Source organism: Capricornis sumatraensis, chromosome 3 (genome assembly GCF_032405125.1).
Source record: "Capricornis sumatraensis isolate serow.1 chromosome 3, serow.2, whole genome shotgun sequence".
NCBI classification, from domain to species: Eukaryota; Metazoa; Chordata; class Mammalia; order Artiodactyla; family Bovidae; genus Capricornis; species Capricornis sumatraensis.
In genome coordinates, this window is record NC_091071.1 from 145,655,678 (window position 1) to 145,675,467 (window position 19,790).

Here is a 19,790-nt window from a genome sequence, read left to right on the forward strand (position 1 = left end):
GCAATGTAGTACTACTTTAATGGAACCTAGACTGTTGGTTGACTTATTTTTTAAGAATTGCCACTTATTTAGGCCCATTTTAATTGACAGTATTAAAGTGTAAGAGACCAAGTCTTAAAGTGATAAGAAATTTCCAACCAGAAAGATTTGGGTAAGAGAACTTGAATTTAGATTTGGGATTAGATAGAACTTAATGGGCTTCCCTGGTGGCTCAGAGGTTAAAGCGTCTGCCTCCAATGCAGGAGACCCGGGTTCGATCCCTGGGTCGGGAAGATCCCCTGGAGAAGGAAATGGCAATCCACTCCAGTATTCTTACCTGGAGAATCCCATGGACGGAGAAGTCCATGGGGTCGCGAAGAGTCGGACACGACTGAGCGACTTCACCACCTTAATTAATTATATTGGATTGTTGCAGGTCCATTGGTTAGGAACTATGGAACTAACATTTTCAGTTCTACTCCTCAGGAAAATTATATGCTCAGCAAAAGCCTTTTAGCCTAATACTTTGTAGGGAATTTTTACAATGTAACAAAACATTAATTCAACTTAATAAAGATATACTGAACACCCACTTTTTTCAAGGCATTGACTGCTCTATGGTATAGTTCAGTGGCTTAAAATTTTTGATCTAGATGCACAAAAAGAAATACATTTCTGAGTGTATATGTATATATAACATATATATGTAGGTAAATATATCTGTATATTACATGTTTAAATATATGCATATGGTTATGAAAAGTGGTTTCACAGAATATTTATGTTTACTACATGGAATGTACATTTACTACACACAAATACATGTATTCTCTTCCTTTTTATTCCATATCACTTTTACTTAACTTCTAGTTAAAAACACTATATTGATTTTGCAACCCACTAATAAAATACAATCTGTAGTTTTGGAAATATTGTCATACTAATTAAGAACATAGACTCTGGAGCAAGATAATCTAGGTTTGAAACACAGTTCTACTTCTTAATGGCTTTTAATTGTAGTTCCATGTCTCATCTTTAAGATGTGGGCAACAGTGTCTACCTATGAAGATTAAATAAGTTATCTTACAGTTAACAAAAGAAAAATAGCATCCATAAAACATAGAAACTGAGGGGAAAAACATTAAAAATATAGATTTCCTAAGATCTATCAGAAATAATGATGAGCATGTCAATATGATCTAAACATCTCATCTGGACTGTGCCTTCCCTCCCAAAGCCTTAGAAATAATAAATATTTGTTGAATTAAATAAGCATTAAGATTTCTCTTTTATCCTCCCTTTTATATACAGATACACATAAGTCCTTTTAAGGACTTTATAAGCCAGTAACCATGCAAAATAGTTATAATTTAACAGTACACTATAAAGAGCTTCCTTAGTGGCTCAAGTGGTAAAGAATCTGCCTGCAATGCAGGGGACACAGGTCAGTCCCTGGGTGGGGAAGAGTCCCTGGAAGAGGAAATGGCAACCCACTTCAGTATTCTTGCCTGGAGAATCCCATGGACAGAGGAGCTTGGGAGGCTACAGTCCATGGGGTCCCAAAGAGTTGGACCATGGGGTCCCAAAGAGTTGGACACAACTGAGCAATTAAGCATAAGCACGGTATACTATAAAGAAGTTACCTACACTGTAACTCAAATAGTAGATGTAGCCGTTTCCTCCAGATTTTCAAATCTGTAAACTTGATGATCAAGAAACACTTCTATGCTATTTCTTAAAGACACTTAAAGGACATTCTAGCTTACTGTCTGAACCCTAACTCCTTAATATTCTGGTTGAGACCCTCGATGTAACTACAGGTATCCATAAGGAACTCAGTGATCCAGTTCCTGAAATCACAGGTTAAATGTCTTTTACCCAGAACTCCTACTGGAGAAGCTTGTGGCACTAAAAGAGATGGTAGGAACACGTATCCTTCCTTCTCTAGATTTATATGTTAATTCTTAGGGGATTCAAAATGAAGTGGAGATAGCACAGAGCATATATCTGAATAAAAGTGTGTGGTTATCCAGTGGTCATTCTCACAGTAATAGGAAAATATGAATTCTTTTATCAACCAAGACTAACAGTGCACAACCATGCTGGCTCTGGGCATGTCTGTAACAAAGGAAAATCCAAAACATATACAGTGGTGCAACTCTCAGTCTGAATTGCAAGACAAAAGGACCCTTAAGTTTCACAGTGTGTACATGTCTGCTCAGTCCTGTATGACTCTGTGATGCCAGGGACTACAGCTCACCAGGCTCTTCTCTCTGTGGAATTTTCCAGGCAAGAATACAGGAGTGGGTTGCCATTTCCTACCATCCAGGGATCAAACCCATGTCTCTTGCATCTCCTGCACTGGCAGGCAGATTCTTTACCACTGCACCACCCGGGAAGCTCAGTTTTTACAGTTCAGTTCAGTTCAGTTCAGTCACTCAGTCATGTCAGACTCTTTGTGACCCCATGGACTGTGGCACACCATGCTTCCCTGTCCATCACCAACTCCCGGAGTTTATTCATTCATGTCCATTGAGTGGGTGATGCCATCCAACCATCTCATCCTCTGCCATCCCCTTCTCCTCCCACCTTCAATCTTTCCCAGCATCATGGTCTTTTCCAATGAGTCATCTCTTCGCATGAGGTGGCCAAAGTATTGGAGTTTCAGCTTCAGCATCAGTCCTTCCAATGAATATTCAGGACTAATTTCCTTTAGGATGGACTGGTTGGATCTCCTTGCAGTCCAAGGAACTCTCAAGAGTCTTCTCCAACACCACAGTTCAAAAGCATCAAGTCTTCAGTGCTCAGCTTTCTTTATAGTCCAACTCTCACATCCATACATGGCTATTGGAAAAACCATAGCTTTGACTAGATGGACCTTTGTTGGCAAAATAATGTCTCTGGTTTTTAATATGCTATCTATGTTGGTCACAATTTTTCTTCCAAGGAGCAAGTGTCTTTTAATTTCATGGCTGCAGTGACTATCTGCAGTGATTTTGAAGCCCCCCAAAATAAAGTCTCTCTCTGTTTCCATTGTTTCCCCATCTATTTGCAATGAAGTGATGGGACCAGAAGCCATGATCTTAGTTTTCTGAAGGTTGAGTTTTAAGCCAATTTTTTCACTCTCCTCTTTCACTTTCATCAAGAGGCTCTTTACAGTATTTTTACAGTATTTAGGTGCAAAAGCAACTTAAATCCAGTCTGGAGGATAATATTACCGTATTTCCTCCTTAACTCCCAGCATTTCAGGGTCACTTGAAAGTGAACTTTGAAGCCGATGAAGAACACGTATTTATTAGTCATGGGTTCACTTCTCCATCAACTTGCTGGAGTCTGACCACTGTACACAACATATGATACTAATAATTATGCTACCTCTGATAAATATGTTACATTGAAATCAAGTACAATCTCAAGAAACCATTTAACTATACAAGTGTGTGTTTCTCCACAGAACAAAGAGAAACTCATGTTTAAAAGTTAACATTTGAAGTAAAAAGTTTTGTTTTTCCTATTCTCTCTCTTTTATTTTCGAACTGTACCTGTTGATATTTGGAACATTTTTTCCCTAACTGAGTGGAAGGGGTGAAGGAAGGTATTTGTTTTAGACGTTCCTAAATCTGACTGGGATTATGCTCTTAAAATGTTCATGTATTCAGCAAGAAGGACAATGGGCTCCCAAATTTGAAAGAAATAAAAGTAAATAGGTATATTCATATTATCACAAGAATAGTGAGTGCGAGCAGGCTGGCAGAATCCTGTGACCCACTGAAGCTCTAGCACTGCCCTCTTCTTAATAAGCCTCTAACAGTCCTGCCTGATACTTCTGATGGGGTCTTGCACTCTGTCCTTCCACGTCTTCTTGAATTCCTTCAACATCAATGCCCAATCCAAAACTCAGGTTCAAATAACAGCTGAGTGGAATTTTTCAACACTTTTTTCAGCGCTTCTATTTGCTAATGATGACAATGGGATTTCTGGGGGGAAAAAAGGTATCTTCTTCAGAGAAATCTAAAATTTAATCTGCATCTAAAATAAGAGGGTGCATGTACGTGTCTGTGTTATGGGAAAAGAGTTGTTTTTATTGTTGTGGTGGTTGTTTTACTTTGATGAGAACTCTGATCATTTTGATAGATTCTAATGGTAAACTGAAACAGAAAAATTAAAATAGTATTTTTATTAAATACAATGTTAAGTAAGAAAGATCTCTTTTTTTGCTTATTAATACTCTAGCCTTCCATGTTTTACCCTTTGAATCAGTCTTGGATGGGCTTGAGAGCTGTAATTATTAGTGATCAGATTGACTATGTGATGTACAGTATCATATGAACCAAATGTATGAACCGTCATGAAACAGAGTATTTGAAAAAGAATATGCAAATCAAGCTCTGAGATTCTTAAAAAATCTCCAGAAAGGTGTAAAGATCTGATCCTCCACAATGTCTGGTTTAATATGATTTTGATCAACATATAAACCTCTGAAGTAACAAAAGCGTAAGCCCTCCTGGGAAAAGCTCTGTAGAATTAAAGGAAATACATATTAACTCTTAAAACTTGCAATACAGTAGATTCAACTGAGCACCAAGAAGGCAAAAATAACAGCTTTGGTGGGACATGGTAGCTATGAAAAAGCTGGAGGATAAATATATACAATTACATATATTATTATAAATCACATTTCATGTTGCTACATAGTTCTTCAACTAATTTCATTCATTCAGTATTCAGTAAGTTTACTGAACTTTCAGTTTATGCAAGGCTCTGGCCTAAGAAAATAAACTTAAACATTTGTGTGTCTTACAGATGAACTAGTCTTAATCTGAGGCAGGAGGAAGGGAAACAAACTGGAGAGGAAACTCAGACATTAGCCCCCTGGCAAATAAATCCCATTAGTTGGATGAAATTCTATAGGCTTGAAATAGTGGAGGAATTAAAGCTCAGATGGAAATTTTCCTTTTATTTCTTCACCACCTTAGGAACATGTCTGTTTTCAGAGTGAGTTCTCTCAAAACGATAGGAGACTAATTGGTGCAGGTTCCTGAGATAATGGAAGCTCGCCTGGCTAACTAGGCATCCTGCCCATCAACTCTGGATCCACATATCTTCTGAATTACAATCAGAGACTGGGGTTCACACCCTGAAACTAATCCATCACTCTCATCTCCTGCCTTACAAATAAATTAAAGGGATAGTTGAAGGGACTGAATAACTTAAACCATGTGGATCTCAACAAATATGTCTCTTTTACTATCATGGAATAATCATATTGGCATTAGAGCAAGTTTTACTATCAAAACCAAAGATAACAGAAATGTTACCTGCCAAAGTCAGAAAACCCAGAAAGTCTAATTATCCACATGGCATAACATTCATAAATACTTAGGTCTTATTTAAATTTACAACATCTCAGAAATGAATAGCTATCTCAGAATCACATTGCTTGGGTGTATGATGGAAAAAAATAGCTGTGTTGCATCAGAACTTTCTTACTTTATATACAAAAAATCAGGGTGAAACTCTTAGATACAATAATGTACTACCTGAACCTCTTTTAATAAGAATAATAGATGATACTTCATTGACTTTCTGGTGAATAACACTTAATTTAGGAGAAACAAAATCATATTATCAACATCTTAAGTGGTAAACTCTGCAATGGTTACAGAGCACAAAAATGACCTACCAGTAGGTTCGCTACCACAGAATGAAATACTCAGCAGTTGTTAAAAATCATGAGATAAACATATACACAAACACACACATATATATACATATACATACATATATATGTGTATATATATTTAATATGTGAACAAGGAAACTGTTTAAAATGTATACTATTAAGGAAAAAACAATTAAACAATAAGCAATCTTTAAATATATGATCCCAGCTACTCCTGTGTTTATTAAGGCATAGAAAATAACCTGGATAGCAACATACTTATGTTGTTAAATAAATTACACTCAAAGCATTTAGAATGGTATCTGATACACAGTAAATGACATATAAGAATTTCTGTTATTATTACTTTGCACAGCAATTGGTTCTGATTGTGAGATGAGTGCTGTACCCCTTTTTTTTTTTTAACCTAGGCATATTTTTCTTTTCTCCTTAATTAAACTACATTCTTTCTATAAAAAGCATTTACAATAAAATGCATTTCCCCCACTTTGGCCATGCCACACATCATGAGGGAATCTTAGTTTTTCAACCAGGGATCAAGCTCACTCCCCCTGTAACTAACAGAATCCTAACTACTGGACCACAAGCAAGTCCAGAAAATGCATATCATTCAAATATATTAAATCATGATTTTTTACATCTAATAATCACAATCCAGGAAGACAAACTGATATAATAAATCCTTCACAGAACTGATATACCTCATAATTTTCACTCAATGACACTTCAAGTTCAATAGGAGAAAAGCTCAGAATTAAAGGTATATAGCAAAGAGAAGAAACAAACATTAGTTTTAGACATTTGCGTATTCTATGCTGCACTATGAAAGACATTAATGTCCAATGTTCCTGACCTCAATCAAGGAGTTCACTTGTAAATGAGCCATCATCATTCAACATTGCATCCCCAACACAGAAAGCCACAGGAGCCACTGCCATTCATCCAACAGTTATGTAATAATAGCATTTCACATTCACAAGATCCCTTACTATGTGCCCCAAACCCTGCTAACAGCTTCATGCTTCAACTGATGTAACCCTCCCAACAGCCTTACAAGAGAAGCAATCTTCACAATCTTTAGAGCGGAGGACGAGGAGGCACAGAGAGGTTAAGTAACTTATACAAGATTGCACAGCGCATACGTAGAGCCAGGATTTCAACCCAGGAAGAAGCTAGTCAGCTCTGTGCAAAATGTTAGGCATATCAACACTGTTGCCCTGCTAAGGGCAATCCTCTTCCAGCTCTCAACCGGAGCCCCTACCTCAAGCACCACAGTCACCATAACTGCATTTAGCACTACTACCACCAGAACTCCTGACTATACAGGAAGAAATACATTCCTCAAGTTCTGATTTCTGATTTGAAATGTTATTTCCTCAGAAATGGCTAGTCTGCATAATTCTATTGATCAGATAAATGTCACATTAACTAAGCTTTATCAGTGGTTATTCTGGAAATTTAATACCATTTTACCATGGTTTCAAAAGAAAAGTACATTCCTTTATCCCAACATTTTACTTTTAAATTATCAAACAAGAAAAAATTGAGCTTTACAACATGTATTGATTCATGTAACTACCACCATAATCAGGATATGGAACAAAAATACATTGTTAATAAAAAAGAAAGAGTGATTTATAAACAGACTTAAAGACAATCCCCCCCAGTTATATTAAGGACTTCCTGTTCTGTGTGTTCCAACTAACCAACTAGGTTATCCCTCTTTCCCAGGAGAAATGCATTGGATACCAAAATGGAAAAATTTGGTATATTTTTGGAAAACATATTTTTACACCTGAGGCAATCTCATCTTTTTATGTTTGTGTGTTAGTCACTCAGTTGTGTCCAACTCTTTGTGACCCCATGGACTATAGCCTGCCAGGCTCCTCTGTCCATGAAACTCTCCAGAATTTCAAGAATACTGGAGTGGGTAGCCATTCCCTTCTCCAGGGGATCTTCCCAACCCAGGGATCAAACCCCAGTCTCTTGCATTTGCAGGCAGATTCTTTACCATCTGAGCCACCACAGAAGCCCCAATTTCATCTTTATGGATATTTAAAAGCTGTCATTTTAATGGAAGCTTTACCAAAACAGATGCAATTCTTTTCCATAGCAGTGTTTTGACAAGTGTGGAAATTTTTTAATTAAGCACACATTTCCACACCACACATGACAGGGCACTGCTTATCCACAGAGAAGGGCTGGGTAGAGGTCTACTGCTGTAAGATTATCAAGTGCTTATTTCTACAATATCTAAAGACATTTGTAAATGTGTCTGATATTTATAAAACTATACCCACAAGTTCCTTATATTGAAACAAAGCAACCAAAAGTAAACAATACCCACTCCAACAAACTGACAAAGGTAGTTTCAAATCTTGTTGTGAGCTCAAGCTCTTGTAAGGCTTTACAGATACCACCTGAGACTTCTCCTATCCCAAAAATTCATTTGGCACAGGATCAAAGCATGGCCAGGGGTTTCCCAGGTAGCTCAGTGGTAAAGGATGTGCCTGCCAATGCGGGAGAGGCAGGTGACGTGGGTTCAATCCCTGGGTTAGGAAGATCCCCTGAAGAAGGAAATGGCAACAGAAGTCAATGCCTGGGAAATCCCATGGAAAGAGGAGCCTGTCGGACTACACTCCATGGGGTCACAAAGAGGTGGACATGACTGAACATGTGTACACACTCACACAAAGAATAGCCAAGAAGTTACTTCCAGATCCTAATACTTTTTTATTTTTTTAACCATGAAGTTCATCTTTATTGCTGATATTCTGTGCTCATGGTGGAGGAGGGGGGCGGAATCTCAACACAGGTCAAATACCACTTTGGGGCTGGAAAAAGTTACTTTAATGTTATGAATTCTATAGAAAATAAAAGGAAAATACTCATGGGCCGCAAACTTTTCCTGCATATCTTCTAGTATGACTGGATGCCTGAAATTCCCATGATTGAAAATGTATTACAACAACTGAAGACTGCATTTCTAGAAAAGCCTCTATCTAAAGCATACATGCTGCTATAAGACAACTGCAATACATTAAATTATGTGACTCTAAAAACTTAGCTTGAATGAGTTTACTGAATTGTTCTATGACAGGAGAGAAAACTGAGAAAAGGATTCCTGCTGCCATAGACAGGTTTTGATTTGGATAGAGTGGGATAGTGGAGCCAAGTATTAGTATCACACAACCCTGAAAGGGAGGCAGGATGGAGTAGGGTAGTGAAGCAACAAGAAAGTACCACAAGGGAAGTGGGTTTCTAAAAGGAGTGCTAAGAAAGAAGAAAGAATAGCAAAAGGCCCAGAGACAATTCAAAGGCTTCACTAAAGCTAGCCTTATCTACATAACCTTGATTGGGGCACCAGTGGCATGCCCCTTCCTGCTATGTTCTAAGTACTCTTCCCACCACAACCTCTTTCTTTTTTTAATGAAATAGGTCAGCTTGACAAAGGGCAAATGCCTGAACTGAAACAAATTTCCCTAGGGTTAGCCAGAGGAAGTTTCATTAGAAGTCTAAAACCATGAGCCAGCACAAACAGGACAGATGCAAGTGTGGGAGAGAAGAAATATGAGAAGGATGAAGAATAAAGGGTGTACCACTGTTATTATTCTGTTACGGATGACACATAGCAGGAAGTCCATAGGAATTTTGCTTCTTAATACTCTAGCCTACTGTGAGGCCCAACTACAGACGTATATCCATACTATGCTCAGTCATTCAGTCATGCCCGATTCTTTACCACCCTATGGACTGTATGTAGCCCACCAGGCTCCTCTGTCCGTGGGAGTCTCTAGGCAAGGATACTGGAGTGGGTTGCCATTTCCTTCTCCAGGAAAGCTTACAGACCCAGGGATTAAACCCATGTCTCTTAGGCTTTCTGCATTTGCAGACGGTTCTTTACCACTAGAGCCACCTGAGAAGTCCTTCATATCCATACTACATACTTCATATTCATACTTGTAGCACCAAACTACAAGAATAAGCAGGAAGCAAGGCCTAAAGAGGCTTGAGTGCTGAGGGCAAAATTACCCCCACAGATCTAGGTTCAGACGCCACCGTCCTTTATAGATTCCTACTGCATCCTGTTCACATCAGGACAGGTGAAATAAGACCAAAACTGGCCTTTCCTACCTGATCTTCACGCCCAACCAAAGGGGACTCCCTCTGTCTTTCCCCAAATGCAATTCCCCTACCATCTACTTTATGAAAGCCCATCCATTCTCCCTTAGTCTTTTGATCATAAAACACTGGAGAGGGATGCACCTATTCTATACCTGGTGCAGTTGCACAATCACAGGTTCAGAGGAGATGAACAAGACATAGTCTGTGCAATCAGTTCAGTTCAGTTGCTCATTCGTGTCTGACTCTTTGCGACCCCATGAATCGCAGCACGCCAGGCCTCCCTGTCCATCACCAACTCCCGGAGTTCACTCAAACTCATGTCCATCGAGTCGGTGATGCCATTCAGCCATCTCATCCTCTGTCGTCCCCTTTTCCTCCTGCCCCCAATCCCTCCCAGCACCAGAGTCTTTTCCAGTGAGTCAACTCTTCACATGAGGTGGCCAAAGTATTGGAGTTTCAGCTTTAGCATCATTCCTTCCAAGTAACACCCAGGACTGATCTCCTTTAGAATGGACTGGTTGGATCTCCTTGCAGTCCAAGGGACTCTCAAGAGTCTTCTCCAACACCACAGTTCAAAAGCATCAATTCTTCGGCGCTCAGCTTTCTTCACAGTCCAACTCTCACACCCATACATGACCACTGGAAAAACCATAGCCTTGACTAGACAGACCTTTGTTGGCAAAGTAATATCTCTGCTTTTGAATATGCTATCTAGGTTGGTCATAACTTTTCTTCCAAGGAGTAAGCGTCTTTTAATTTCATGGCTGCAGTCACCATCTGCAGTGATTTTGGAGCCCCCCCAAAAAACGTCTGACACTGTTTCCACTGTCTATGCAATGGAGGATCTCAAAGGCTAATATGGAAGACAGGTATAAAACAGTAACAGTAGAATGCAGTAGATACTCTAATAGAAATATGTACACACTCAATGCTACAGGATTACCAGGGAACAACTAGAGCTTTAAAGAAGCAGTAAAGTTTGCTCTTTAAGGATTAGGAGTTTCTTGGGAGTCAAAGAAAAGGAACAGAGATTCCAGGAAAAGGGACGGGCTTATGCAAAGATAAGACAATTTGAAAGAAACTGTTATGTTCCAGACAGACATGGCAAGTGTCTGTGGTTGAATCATGGTGTATGTGGAAGGGAACTTCAGAAAATGAAGATTAATAAATTGTGTTATTTAATAAAGGGTATAGTATAAAATGAGCTTCCCCCATAACACAGTAGGTAAAGAATCTGCCTGCAATTCAGAAGACTTGGGTTTGATTCCTGGGTTGTGAAGACGTCTTAGAGAAGGGAATGGCTATCCACTGCAGTATTCTGGCCTGCAGAATTCCATGAACAGAGGAGCCTGGTGGGCTTCAGTCCATGGGGTCACAAAGAGCCAGACACCACTAAGCAACTTACACTTTAACACACTGGAGGTAATATAGTTCTTTATAACTCTCCATAGTTAAAGGGAGTCATGAATGTTTTAAGGAAGGAGAATAATGAAACAGATTTATACTAAAGAAAGAAATAAATGACAAGGCTACAGAAAGAAAGTTATTGATTCTATGAATCTAACTAGAAGGCAGATGACCTCCAATTCTTCCCCCCCAAAATAAGTGGATCCTCTGCCTTAATTATACGGATATATTTGGGAAACTGATGCTTGTTGACCACCTCAAATTCACATCTAAAATATTCAACTGACATTTAATTTTTTATATATTTATTATTTCTACCTGTTAAGTTTCCTTCTTTTTAGAGGAAGAATGCACTTTTTAGAGGAAGAGCAATAAATCGGTTTCATGCTCTGTGATTCTGTCTCTATCTTATTATTTCTATTGATTCTCTTATGTTCTCTGATTCTATTTCTAGCCTATTTCTACAGACTGTTAGAGAAGTGTAAGGTCAAGTAGGTAAGTATTTGCACAAGTGCATTTAAAGCAGGCCTCTCCTCTTTCCTTTTGGCTGCAAGTCATGGGGATACGGCATCTTATCTTAGGCAAATCAGCACTTGGGTGCCAAACTGTACCATTACATATATTTCTTACATTCAGTAGTAATCCAGTGTGGAAGCTGGAATCTATGTGAAACTCTTTAGCAGATCACATAGGATATTCCAATATTCTTTTTTCTAACATTCAGAGCTGTTGTAAGTGAAAGGACTCTAATGAAATTTTTGCGATTATTCTTGAAAGAGCTGCTTTTAGCAGACTGGTCAGCTACTCTGAGGTACAATAACGAAGCAGTGGCAGTGGCCTTTTATAACCACAGCACTGCTTTAAAATGATCATTATTACGTTTTTGTATAGACCACTAAGTAGCACAATATCGGTTACCATTCTTAAGAGTTCCCTCTCAGTTTGGTTAGAACTGAGCACTAATCAGCTGTTGAAATCTAAACTGATTATTTCAGTGCTGAAGTGTCAACAGATGCACAAGCTCCCGAGCTGAAACAGGAATATGTGTCTGACTTTTGTAAACAGGCTCAAGGCATAAAACTGACAGAGAAGTGGAGAGAGAAAATATTCCATCTTGGAAAACACAGTATGAAAATGTTGCACGTGGTTTTGTTAAACATCCCAGACAAAGTAACCCTGGAGGCCAAGAAAAAGGAAAATGACCAAAGGCAGATGGAGAAAAGAAAAAGAAAAAAAAAAAAAGAAATGAGAAGAAAAGAGTAAAGATCTTTTGCCCGATGCAATAAAGCAATGGAATATATTTTTACATTTTTAGCTTTTTCCTGAAAAGAACAAGCTCCACCTTCCCTTTCCCCCATCCCCTGAAAACTCTAGGGACACAGTCCGGCATATTCTTGTATCATCACAGGAAAAATAAGAGACATTTTAGTGTTTGATAGTAATGTGCCGTAATCCTTTAACTCCTTGGAGCAATCACTGCCTTTTTTTCCTAAAGCTAGATATTATTTGATAGTGTTTCCTAAACTTGCCTGATATCAAAATCACACAGACTCACAGGTTTCTTCCTTGCTGATTCTGATTCAGTTCACCTGGAGTGAGGTGTGGGCCTCTAGTTATATAAGCATCACAGGTGATTCTTGCGATCAAACAAGTTGGGGAGACAGGGCTACATGACACAACTATTTTTAAAATAACTTGGGTAAGAGGATTATCCTTTCCTGAGAATTTCATGATGCTCCTTGCCATGACAGCAGACCCAACGGTACTATATGAACTTGCTGAAGCACCCTTAACAAACCTGCAGTGGCATCATTAAATGGGCTAACAGATTTCCTGAACATATATCTGACCATTTCTCAGCTAGGGAATCCCCCAATTAGATAATTCTTCAAAATAAAGCAAAGACGTGTCTGACAAACCCTCTCCTGGCTAATCAAGAGAAATTCCCAGGGCTAGTATATCTAGCTTTACTTCCCCCATAAGTATAGCTCTGAAGTTAGGGTCAGCTTCTCCCCAAATGTTCACACACAGACAAAGCCAGTTAATTTCCCTGTTACATGTGAGTGAGTCACCATCCTAACAATTTAGATTGCTAAGGTGCACATATTGAAATATATGCTTCCCGGCACAATTCCATATCCAATTACAATAGTAAATCCAATAAAGGCATAGTGAAACTGCCACTCAGGCAGGGAAGAAAGACAAAGTCATAAGCCAATTTAAATATTGCTAATGCCCTGGGAGGAACAACTGTGGGTGCCTACAACCCCTGTCAGGAAGTTTCATCTTATCTTTTTCACCTAGGACTCTTTGATAAGAAATTTCGGCTGGAAAGTTTTGGTTAAGTTTCCATATCCTAAATTAAATGAGTGTCTAAAAGATGATCCTTTTTTTTTTTTTTTACATGAGTTTTGCTACATCTTTCTATATGCCCTTCCCTTTTAAATCTTAGAGCAACAAGTTTTAGAGGAAATAGTAATGCTAAAAAGTCAAAATTTTGCATTCCATTTGAAATGGAAACATAATCAGTAAATTTCTGTCTTCAAAACATGCTCAGTTTTCAGGCAACATATTGTCTTAATCTGAACTGTCGAAAGACTTACAAGTGATTTAAGGGTAAAATAACTTCCTTTTGATTTTATTAAGATGTAATTTACTGAAAATAAAGTCAAGGTTTTTTATTTTATTTTTTGTTGCTTAGCCAAACTTAAATGGTTTACTTGGGCAGAGATGGAAAAAGACAGGCTATATATACTAACTATGGCATTATTCCTCAGAATAAATTATGACAGTCTTTTAAACATGGGGCCAATTCAAAACTCTAAAAACCCACAATGAAAACCTAGGATTACAAGCACTAACACAGAACAAAACATCTAAAATTCCCCTGAGATGTTTAGCTTGTGTCTTTGTAAAAGGCAATGACATTCCAGAGAGGCAGATGAGGGCTCAATATAAAGAAGGACTTTCTAAGAATCAGAGCTGACCAACAATACCACAGCTTCTCTCGCAGAGAAGTGGTCAAGCAAAATCCCAGAGACCACCTGTCATGCGTGCTGCCAAGAATATTCTTGCTTTGTTTAGGAAGTTGTTCTAAATGACCTTGGGGTCACTTCCAAGTAAAGTGTTTGATGCAGCAAGGTTATTTTAGTAGTAAGATAAAAGACATGGGTGTAAACACACACACACTTGCAGACCCAGAGCAGAACTCAGAAGCCTGATATTTTTGAATGTGATTTTATAGGCAAAAAGCAGAGACCGAATCAGCCACATCCTCAAACCACCATTCTGCAGAAGAAAGAGGAAAAGGTTCAAGTTTATTCCATCTCAGGATGTTCTCTGACTCAGAGAACAAGCTCAGGTCCTTGGTAAACTCTAGCATACTCTTTAACAGGTTGCCATCAATCTAGTTATTGGGACAGACTGAGAGCTACAAAATGACAACACATTTGGATACGTAATTGCTCATATAAAATACAGATGTCATGAAATGAACTTTTCTCTGCTTTCAAGCATGTTCCAGGTTCTCGCATGAGAGAAACCTATTGTTTCCTGAAAAAGCGTACCAGAAAGTAAACAAACAAAAACAATCCTGGACTTCAGCCTTCTTCAGGGTAGGCCTAGCCTGTGAGTTTTTTCTAGACAATTCAACTTGCTTACGAGCCGACCGACTCAGAGATCTCTGCCAGTCTTGAAATAGAGAAGAATTCAGGTCCCATGTAGGCCACTCCTTAGGTCGTTAAACAACCCTATATAAAACATCCCTCCCTATTCAAAAACGAGCACCTTTGAATTAATCAAACAATTTTTAAGTAACATCTTATTTTTCTTTCTGTGTTCTCTGCTTGCTACTTCTATCTCTGAGATACACAATCTTTTCTCCTAAAAGAATTATGCTACACGGATAGCCAGGTTTCATGGTTTAACAATAAAGATTCTGTAAACCTCTGAACTTTATTGAAGTGCTGTACAAAATAACTTGTTTCTTATGTGATTTACCAAGATGAACCATTGAAATAAAAGCAGCAACAGGAATAAAAGCTACATTTTCTGTCATATTTAACTTTTGGAAGTTTTTAACATCAAACAATCAGTATCTTCCCATTAAATCTGCCTTGAAACATGGATCCCCAAGTAAAATCTTTTGAATTCTTTCTCCTAGTTCTTAACAGAGATTTTAATTATAATTTCTCCTGGATGCTGAAGCAGAAATGCTCTTCATGGACAGAAATTAAACACAGGCATTCCAACTAACAAACATATGAAATAATGTTTAAGTAACCATAATTGAGATATGTCAAATAACCTTAGAAACAACAGTGTAATCCTACTGGTGGGCTTCCCTGGTGGCTCAGCAGTAAAGAATCTGTCTGCCATGCAGGAGACCGGGGTTCAATCCCTGGGTTGGGAAGACCCCCTGGAGAAAAAGAAGTGGTAACCTACTCCAGTATTCTGGTTTGGGAAATCCCACGGACAGAGAAGCCTGACAGGTTACAGTCCATGGCGACACAAAACAGTCAGACATGACTTAGCGACTCAACAGCAACAACAAATCCTATTGGTATTAAAAGAAAAGAAAAAAAATAGACGTGGTAGTTCATATTCTAGCTGAACTAGCACTATCCTGAACACACTAGAATATTAAAAAATTATGGCAAGATGAGAATCAGATGACTGGGATTTCTGGGCAGTGGGGCTTTTACGTTTCACTTTTTATCTTTCTCTACTGTTTAACTTTCTACACTGCCCCTCTGCCACTTTTATTTAGAATCTTTATTTAGACTACTCTGCAGCCTCAGACCATGGCAGAATTTTGTAACACTGGCCACATCCCCTGTGGGATGAGGCTCACTACCCACACCCCCTCGTCCCTAGCACTATCATACCATAACACCAAAGTTCCAGCTCGGAACTTACGTAATGGATGGTTTCAGAGCTGACATTTCCCCCACCACTTTTCTTCTTTCTTCACATCCTTATGTTATTTGTGCTGATTTTGGCCTCCCTTTCTCTAAAATATAGGCTGGTTTGAGAGCAGGGTCAATGCTGATTTTTTTAATCCTTGCTTCCCCCAACGGCACAAAGCACACTAGTTAACAAGTATGAGTGACAAATGAATGTTAGATTTGCTTTTTATGAGAAGAGTATAGCTTTGTGGTTATAATTTTATTTTAAAGGGGAGAAACTACCACCCTTTCCTGGTCACATATGTTTAGTAATAAATCACCTACATGTTGCCTAAAGAAACGCTGAGGTCCTTAAAACTTATAATTAAGTATAATTAATCAACTAAGTAAAAGATGGAGAAAAGAACACCAAAACATTACAGGTGGTCTAAAGAAAAATTTCAAATAGTATGAAAATATGCAGCCTTTCATTAGGTATGCCATATAGTGCGAGGGAACACAGGCGAAGAAAAAGGAATCGGATTGAAGAAAGAAATGTTATAATAATCCCCTCATTTCCAACAGTGTCAACTACAATTTTTAAAAAAAGGCACTAGTTTCAGCTCTGAGTACACATTTATAACAGTGAATAGGAACTACACATCAGAATGGAATGATTATTGATTTCTTAATGGATTACTGCTGCAGAAATTTACACTCACCAAAAAACCATCCATCTTTGGGTAATAATTATAAACCTATCACAGTACATACAGCATTCTGACTGAATTGAAACTTACTGCTATCTGCCGGGAAATGACCAATTTTCTATTTCTCCAGCTCCAACCACAATACAGAATGGTGAGCAGACACTTACATCAAACACTATTATAGTACATGGTAGCAGCCACAACATGCACCATCTGTAAATGGCTATTAGAGAGGTAAACAATCAGGTCCTGGTGGACATTTTTCTTATAATTCATTAGCTATGAAAACTGTAAATAAAATGGGCATTAGGCAATTACACTTGTCAAAGGCCTATCATTACTGGCAGGTTGTGGAGAAGGGGTCAAGGGCAAACAGTACATTAGCTGAAGTCATGCTGTTCTGACTTTACATCCTAATCTCAAACTTCTCCCCAAATCGACATCAGAAGTACCAAACCAACAAGCTACAGAGGTTAGGTCTCTTTCTAAACGCTAAGTGCGTTCTTAGTGAATTGCATTTTTACTAAATACCAAGCGGAACCCCATTACAATTCAAATATTATTTTCCAAAAAGAAAACTCCAGTATGTGAGTTTCACGTAACAGGCTTTCATCACTGAATAATTATGTAATCCAGTATTAATGAATTAAGTTTCTAATTATCATATTTTCCAGCTGTAGGGTTTTGATAACACCACTTCCTTCCAGATAGTTAACCCCATTCTGAACACCTTATTGATCTATATTATGGAAAGATAGTCATGGAATGAAGACAGTTAACCCAATCTGAATAAAAGTAATTTGCAATCAATGGTATCTTGTTTTCATGTTCTCTTTAGAGTCTAATCTATTATCAGAATTTTTGGTTAGATATATCAATTTTCTTTTCTAAAAATTATAACATGTAATTTTTCTACCCAATTAACTAACTTAAAAAACTATATTTCCAAAACATCCAAAGAACTAAAGAAATCAATTTGATTGTTTTCATGAAAGATTCTTTTTCCTAAGTACTAACAGACTATTAAATTACCATGATAATCAACCATAATAATTAAAATACCATTAAGTATAATGTAAAATCAAATAGAAAAGCTAAATAAAGTTACCAAAATAAAACAAACTTTTGAAACACCACAGTGGATTTGTGAAACAGTGAAATTTGAAGATGGCAAATCTGTTTGTTTAGTGGAAAAGAGTATTCTAAATGTTATAAAAATCAAATCAGAAAAATACACATATTCTCTAAAAGGCAAGAGAGAATTTTAGACTGACTTGATACTAATTATATTTCAAGTAATATCCTGTGCTGTCACTTCAGTCATGTATGACTCTTTGCAACTCTATGGACTGTAGCCCTCCAAGCTCCTCTGTCTATGGAATTCTCCAGGCAAGAATACTGGAGTGGGTTGCCATTCCCTTCACCAGAGGATCTTCCTGACCCAGGGATCAAACCTGCATCTCCTATGTCTCCTGCACTGGCAGGCAGGTTCTTTACCACTAGTGCCACCTGGGAGGCCCAAGTAATATCTTAGGAATCATATCTAAGAACTATAAAATATCATATGCAAATATTTATAACCTACAAGAATAATAGTTAATTGTGCCAGAAAATGAAGTTATTTATGGAAGTTATTACATTCATTTCTTTTTTTTTATTTTTATTTATTTTTTATTTTTTTTACATTCATTTCTTAAAACCTTATGACAGGTATTATGATCTACAGCTGAAGAAATTGATGTAAAAAATACAAGGAACACTCCCAAAGTCACATAACTAGAAAACAATAAAATTTCAGCAATTTCCTACATGCACCTTAAAGTAAGGAGCAGAAGCAGAACTTGACCCCAGGTCTATGTAACTTGAAAATCTCAACCACTTTCACTGGGCCTCATCCCAAAACATAAGGACAGCTGCACCCACAGGGACAGCAGTGTTCCAGAACAAACAGGTACCCAGTATTTATTGTAAATGAACAAATGAATGAAAAGAAGGAATGAGCATATTATGCAAGGGAAGCAACACCAGGCCAAGACCAAGAACACAAGGAAGCACTCTGCTACTCTCTCCCCATGTGACCTTGGGCCCCAATACGCAGATTTCTACAATACAGAATTTGGAAAAGATAGCACAGTATAAAACATTATGATTACTACATACTGGTGCATGCACATGCACAGGTGTACACACACACACACACACACACACACACACACACACACAATTCTATCTATGGAAGGGAAAGGACAGGAATTCAATGAGACTTTGAATCCATATTTATCATCTACTATGTTCCTGGCCCAGTTCTGAGTGCTGGGTTACATCAGTGACCTACACAAATGTTCTTCAACTGCGTGGTGAGAGATAAGACAAATAACTTAGATAACTTCAGATACTGTAACATACAACAAAATAGAATAGGGTAATGTCACAGCTGTTGGGGTAGCTCAGATGGTAAAGACTCCACCTGCAATGCAGAAGACCTGGGTTCAATCCCTGGGTTGGGAAGATCCCCTGGAGAAGGGAATGGCAACCCATTCCAGTATTCTTGCCTGGGAAATCCCATGGACAGAGGAGTCTGGTGGGTTATAGTCCATGGAGTTACAAAAAGCTGGACATGACTGAGCAAGTGACAATGTCACAGAATGCCTGAGAGGGGCTTATTTTTCTAGGGTGCTCAGGAAAGGTCTCTTCCAAGGAGTGACAGATGAATGAGAGCAAAAATGAAGACGGCTTCGTGCAAAGTTATAAAGTGTTCCAAACCCTCAAATGGGATTGAACTTGCCATGTTCAAGGAGAAGAAAGAAGGGAAGTACTTTTTAGAGTCTAGCAGACAAGAAGAAGAATGGAGGAAGGGGAGTCAAAGATAGAGGCAAGACCCATGTCCTATGGGATCTTGTAGATTCTGGAAAGGAATTTCAACTTTATTCTGTTTTAATAGAAAATGTTTGTGTTTAAAGCAATGTATGGTTATAATCTGGTCTCGGTTTCACAATGTGC

The 19,790-nt window shown here is 38.2% G+C and overlaps 1 protein-coding gene and 1 non-coding gene across 4 annotated transcripts in view; one reads left to right on the plus strand and one right to left on the minus strand.

The window, feature by feature from the left end:
* Positions 1-19,790, minus strand: part of IKZF2 (IKAROS family zinc finger 2) — a 167,228-nt gene that overhangs the window by 128,497 nt on the left and 18,941 nt on the right. The gene's annotated exons all lie outside the window — the stretch shown is intronic.
* Positions 201-272, plus strand: TRNAW-CCA (transfer RNA tryptophan (anticodon CCA)). Its single transcript has one exon. It is a non-coding gene; the product is annotated as a tRNA-Trp (tRNA).